This window comes from Oryzias melastigma, unplaced genomic scaffold, assembly GCF_002922805.2.
Source record: "Oryzias melastigma strain HK-1 unplaced genomic scaffold, ASM292280v2 sc00465, whole genome shotgun sequence".
Taxonomy (NCBI): Eukaryota; Metazoa; Chordata; class Actinopteri; order Beloniformes; family Adrianichthyidae; genus Oryzias; species Oryzias melastigma.
The window spans coordinates 12,048-18,408 of NW_023417060.1; positions in this window are offsets into that span (position 1 = coordinate 12,048).

Genomic DNA, 6,361 nt, shown 5'->3' on the forward strand with positions numbered 1-6,361 from the left:
CACGAAATAATTATGTTTTTCTATGTTTTACATGAATATACATTTGTCTTCACTGCACATAAAATGTAAAAAGAATGATAAATACAAAATACTATAATCCTACTTACAACTATGTGTTTTTTAAATATTTTTCCTTTTAAACAAATGAAGGTGAATTAGGACCAAAGCATTGCAACCACAAAGCAAAATATAAATTAAAATGTGTCAAATAAAATGAAAAATAAAAATAATATTCTTCTTTTCCTTTGGGCTTTTCCCTTCAGGGGTCGCCACAGCGAATCAGTTTCCTCCATCTAAGCCTGTCTTCAGCATCCTCCACTCTAACACCAGCCACCTTCATGTCTTCATTCACTGCATCCATAAACCTCCTCTTTGGTCTTCCTCTAGACCTCTTTCCTGCAGCTCTAGACTCAGCATCCTTCTACCAATATATTCACTGTCTCTCCTCTGGACATGTCCAAACCATCTCAGTCTGGCCTCTCTGACTTTATCTCCAAAACCTCTAACATGTGCTGTCCCTCTGATGTATTCATTCCTGATCCTATCCATCCTGGTCACTCCCAAAGAGAACCTCAGCATCTTCATCTCTGCTACCTCCAGCTCTGCTTCCTGTCTTTTCTTCAGTCCCACTGTTTCTAGTCCAAACAACATGGCTGGTCTCACCACAGTCTTGTACACCTTTCCTTTCATTTGTGCTGAAACTCTTCTGTCACACATCACACCTGACACTTTTCTCCACCCATTCCAACCTGCTTGCACTCTCCTCTTCACTTCTTTTCCACACTCTCCATTACTCTGTACTGTTGACCCTAAATACTTAAACTCCTCCCCCTTCTTTATCTCTTCTCCCTGTAACCTCACTCTTCCACTCTGGTTCCTCTCATTCACACACATGTACTCTGTCTTACTGCGGCTAACCTTCATTCCTCTCCTTTCCAGGGCAAACCTCCACCTCTCTAACTCCACCTCCACCTGTTCCCTGCTCTCACTAAAAATCACGATATCATCTGCAAGCATCATAGTCCATGGTGATTCCTGTCTAACCTCATCCGTCAGTCTGTCCATCACCATTGAAACAGGAAGGGGCTCAGAGCTGATCCCTGATGTAATCCTCCACCTTGAACTCCTCTGTCACCCCTACAGCACACCTCACCACTGTCTTACAGCCCTCATACATGTCCTGCACTGCTCGGACATACATACTTCTCTGTCACTCCAGACTTCCTCATACAATACCATAGTTCCTCTCTGGGCACTCTGTCATAAGCTTTCTCCAGATCTACAAAGACACAGTGGAGCTCTCTCTGACCTTCTCTGTACTTCTCTATCAACATCCTCAAAGCAAATGTTGCATCTGTAGTGCTCTTTCTTGGCATGAAACCATACTGCTGCTCACAAATGTTCACTTCTGCTCTTAGTCTGGCTTCCACTACTCTTTCCCACACCTTCATTGTATGGCTCATCAGCTTTATTCCTCTGTAGTTACCACAACTCTGCACATCTCCCTTATTCTTAAAAATGGGCACCATCACACTTCTCCTCCATTCCTCAGGCATCTTCTCACCACCTAAGATCCTGTTGAACAACCCGGTCAAAAACTCCACTGCCATCTCTCCTAGACACTTCCATACCTCCTCAGGTGTATCATCAGGACCAAGAGCCTTTCCACTCTTCATCCTCGTAACAAAGTGCCATTTGTTACTTTGTTACCTTATGTCTATCTGTTGTGTGTTCATGGTCTGCTCCTTTATTTTCCTTACAGGCTTAATTGGACAAATGTTTGTTAAAATGCTTGGCAGCCATTTTGAATGTGCAGCTTCAACCATTTTGGGTGAGAGGGGTGTTGATGTTGACCCCCTCCATTCCTTGTGCCGTGGTTTGGACCAATTAGTGACAGGCCATATAAGCAGAACTGTTTGTTCAGTGCAAAAGGTTGAGTTGGAGGTGTTGTCATGAGCCTGGTGAAAAATAAACCCCTTCTACCTCCAAAAAGATTGTGTCTGGTCACTTTAGCACAGCCACTTTGCACCACTCTGTTACAAACGCTGTCAGAAGTGGGATGCAATTTGTGCTAAGTGACAATCATGATGACCAGAGGAGCAAAGAAGCCAGGCCAGGAGAGTGAGACAGATGATGGTCTGGGACTTTCAGATGACCGAGGGGCCATGGCAGCCATAAGCCCAGCAGACAGACTGGAAGAGCTGGCTGAGCTGGTGAAAAACCTGGTCCAGTCTCAAGCAACCAGAGACCAGAAGCTGGAAAAGGAATTCTCACGCCAGGAGCAGAGATGGAAAGGCATGCAGCATCAATTTCAGCAGATCCAGCAACAGTTGACTGCAATGCAGGAGGAAGGGCGTGGCCCACAGGAAGGCACAAGCCGCAGAACATCTGATGAGGACGATGATGACACAGATGCGGGGGCCAGTGGGGGGCCAGGTGGCCAGAGTTTGAGGCCCCAAAGAGAGCTTAAACTCCATCCATTAACACCAGAAGATGATATTGAACACTTTCTCACCACATTTGAAAGAATGGCCCAAGTATGCCGGTGGTCCAGAGAGGAGTGGGCGGTCCGTTTTGTGCCCCTGTTGACTGGAAAAGCCCGGGCTGCTTATGTGCTAATGGACATTTCAGATGTAGAAGACTATGAAAAAGTGAAAGAGGCGATCTTGGCCAAATATGAGATCATAGCTGACACCTATCGACGCCGTTTCAGATCCCTGATGATTGAGCCAGGAGAGACGCCACGGGAGCTCTATGTTAGGCTGAAGGACTTGTTTGGACGATGGGTTAAACCAGAGAAGGCGATGGTGAAAGAAATTTCAGAGCAGATAATTCTGGAACAATTTCTGAGGATGGTGCATCCAGAATTGGAGGTCTGGATCCGTGAACATGATCCAGCAACAGCAACGTCTCGCTGAAGTCTTCACCTCAGCCAGAAAAGGAACCAGAAGTGTCAACTTTGGCAGAGAAACCCATGATGCCCAGTCACGTAAGTCCTTTGGGGGTGAGCAGAATAGATATGTTTACAGTAGAAACCTGTCTCAGACTGTAAATAAACCTAATTTAAAAAGCACAAAAGAGTTTAGATGTTTTCACTGTAATGGTATGGGCCACACTCAGCAATTTTGTCCTCTTTCAAAGACTAAACCTTCTCTTCTGTGTTCCGTTCCATGACCAGCAGGTGACCAGGCCTTCAACATAGCTGAACTAAGAGGCTGTACGGTGCCGGTGCTAGTTAATGGTAAACGTGGTGAAGCTTTGCTAGACTCGGGATGTTTTCAGTCTCTGGTACACACCAGTATGATTTCACCAGAAAAACAAAATGGAAATGTAGCCACCATAAGCTGTATACATGGTCATGAACAGGTATATAATATTACTTCCGGCGCTGTAGGAGACGGCTGCCTTACCAGTGTCTCCGGTACCTGCATGCCTTTGTAGTTATATTTTATTAGTGTTTTCTTTTTCTATGCACTTTTTATTACATATCCTATGGATACTTTTTTAAATAACTTGGCACCACCATGCGATCGCCGTCTTGTTTATTCAAGAGAAGAACTTTTTGCGCTGAAAAACCAACATCGGGAAGCAGCACAACATTCCGGCCGAGCTGAGGGGAAAATACAGGGTCTGCAAAGCGGGAGCGAAGCTAAAGGCCCGGCAGAGACGTTTCAAGCCGGCGATCCCCTCTGTGCTTATGGGGAACGTTAACTCGCTGCCGAACAAGATGGACGAGCTTTCTGGACTGAACAATCAACGTAGATATCGTGAGTGCAGCTTGTACATTCTCACGGAGACGCGGCTAACCGACGCGACACCGGATGCTAACGTGGATCTACCGGGCTTTACTGCCATGAGGGCCGACAGAGACACGCTAGCTTGTGGGAAAAGCAAAGGTGGAGGGCTCATCATTTATGTCAACAACCGCTGGTGCTGCCCGAAACATGTCTCCGTGAAAAAAGTACTGTGTTGTCGGGACTTGGAGCCGTTAGCCGTTAGCATGCGGCCACATTACATGCCGAGGGAGCTGAGTCACGTGATCGTGCTTTGTGTTTACATCCCGCCGAGCGCGGGCACGTCTGTAGCCTGTGAGAAGATCCACTCAGTAACAGCAAGGCTACAGACAAAGCACCCCGAGGCATTTGTGGTCATAACTGGGGACTTTAATCATGCTTCCCTGGACTCCACCTTGGCCTCTTTCCACCAGGCTGTAGACTGCCCCGCGAGGAACAACAGGACAATAGACCTGTTGTACAGCAACGTGAAGGACGTCTACACAGCCACCCCCCTCCCCCCACTTGGAAAGTCCGATCACAACTTGTGTTCCTGCAGCCACAGTACACCCCCCTGGTCAAAAGGATGTCAGCCACAACACGCTCCATCAGGAAGTGGTCACCTGAGGCTGAAGATGCTCTGAAGGACTGCTTTGACACCACTGACTGGGATGTACTGCTGAAACAACACGGTGAGGACCTGGAGGAGCAGACTCACTGCCTGACAGGTTACCTAAACTTCTGTTTGGATGTAGTCTCCCCCCAAAAGACTGTACGCTGTTACCCCAATAACAAACCTTGGGTAACACAAGAGGTGAAAGCGGCCCTCAACAGGAAGAAGGTGGCTTTCATGAAGAAGGACAAAGAGGCTATGCTATCAGCACAGAGGGAGGTGAAACATCGCCTGAAAGAGGGGAAGGACACCTTCAGGAGGAAGATGGGGAAGAAACTGGGTGAGAACCGTATGAGGGAGGTCTAGGACGGTGTCAACACCATCACAGGCTTCAGAAGTAAAGCGACAACAGCGGGGGGGACAGTGGAGGAAGCTAACAGGCTGAACAAGTTTTTTAATCGTTATGACCAGCCCACTGTCCCCCCTCCCCCTCCACAGGACTCACCTTCACTGACTTCATCCCCTGTGCAGCCTCCACCACCCCTCCCCCCTCCTCAACATCTCCCCCAAATAACAGCTGACCAGGTGAGGGGAGAACTGAAGAAGCTTCACCCAAGGAAAGCAGCCAGCCCTGATAGAGTGCCCCACCCGTCTCCTCAAGACATGTGCTGCTGAACTTGGGGAGCCACTCCAGCATGTTTACAATCTGAGTCTGCAGCTGGGAAGGGTGCCCTCCATGTGGAAAACATCGTGCATCGTTCCAGTTCCCAAGAAAAGCCGTCCTGGTGAGCTGAACGACTACAGACCGGTGGCGCTCACATCCCAGCTGATGAAGACTCTGGAGCGGCTCTTCCTCAACCTCCTCAAGCCTAAGGTGCAACAGGCTCAGGACCCCCTGCAGTTTGCCTACCGAGCAGGTGTGGGGGTGGATGATGCCATCCTCTACCTCCTGAACCGAGTCCAAGCTCATCTGGATCAGGGGAGTGGCACAGTGAGGATCCTCTTCTTGGATTTCTCTAGTGCCTTCAACACGATTCAGCCACCAATGCTACTGGACAAACTGAGGGAGATGCAAGTGGAGCCCTGCTTGGTGTCCTGGATTGCTGACTACCTCACGGAGAGACCGCATACGTCAGACTACGGGGCATCACCTCAGACACCATCATCAGCAGCACAGGAGGACCCCAGGGGACGGTGCTGGCCCCCCTTCCACATGGAATAGATTGTAGCGCCACCTACAGGAATATTGTTGTCAAAGTTGTTGCATTGACTTATCTTAGATTGTGGAAGCAGTCTTGAAAATTTGGTGAAGTTACGTTAAACTCTGAAGGGGCTGCAGCCTTGCAAACATTACAATCTCTCCCGTCTAATTTGCACAACGTGTTCCGCAAAAACCGTACGAAACTATGCAAAACGGATATTACCACTGGAATCGTGGTTGTCTAAACAGGGTGTGTGCAGAACAGTGCAAAGATTAGTCAAAGTATGTGGCATAGGGAGTCATATAAGTGTTTTATGAAATATCGCAAATTGTGAAAAATTCGTACACAATAGAGATCGCTGATAAAGATTCACTATTACTTTAGTATTCAATGAATCATAAAAGAGTAAAAGCTAGTGCCCAAGACAAATGCACTGTAAGAATAAGGCCGAAACACTTTTGTGCTACAAGTGACCACCTGGAGGCGCAATAGAGCCAATTTTGATAGAGCATATAAATATTGCTTAGATGTATCTACTTACAAAGTTTCATACCAATAGGTCTAACATTTTCCAAGATATAGGGGTTTAAAATTTGTCTATGGTATTTTCAATACAAAAAACAATAACTATAAAATTCATATAAAATCGAATATGACACCAAATGCTACGAAATCTTAAACAAAGCATGTCTTTGGACAGCTTAACAAACTACAAGTGGTTGCAATTGCATATCTGCAATTGCTTAGAAGATACAAGAACTACTCCAAAGTTA